We start from the raw sequence: 373 nt of genomic DNA, 5'->3' as shown, positions 1-373 counted from the left end.
GTTTTGGGATCCCCCAAATTCGCATTTGGGGTTTTAGGAACCCCTAAATCCTACAGGGAACTTTTGGGGACCCCAAATCCACATTTGGGGTTTTGGGGGGCCCTAAAATTCGTATTTGGGATTTTGGGATCCCCTAAATCCTAAAGGGAACTTTTGGGGACCCTAAATGCACATTTGGGGTTTTGGGGATCCCAAATCCACATTTGGGGTTTTGGGGGGCCCTAAAATTTGTATTTGGGATTTTGGGATCCCATAAATTTGTATTTGGGGTTTTGGGGAACCCTAAATCCTACAGGGAAGTTTTGGGGACCCCAAATCCTATTTGGGGTTTTGGGATCCCCCAAATCCCACAAGTTTTGGGGTTCTACAAGTT

Source organism: Passer montanus, unplaced genomic scaffold, assembly GCF_014805655.1.
Source record: "Passer montanus isolate IOZ18808 unplaced genomic scaffold, ASM1480565v1 scaffold1931, whole genome shotgun sequence".
Classification (NCBI taxonomy): domain Eukaryota; kingdom Metazoa; phylum Chordata; class Aves; order Passeriformes; family Passeridae; genus Passer; species Passer montanus.
This window is presented reverse-complemented; position numbering follows the sequence as displayed.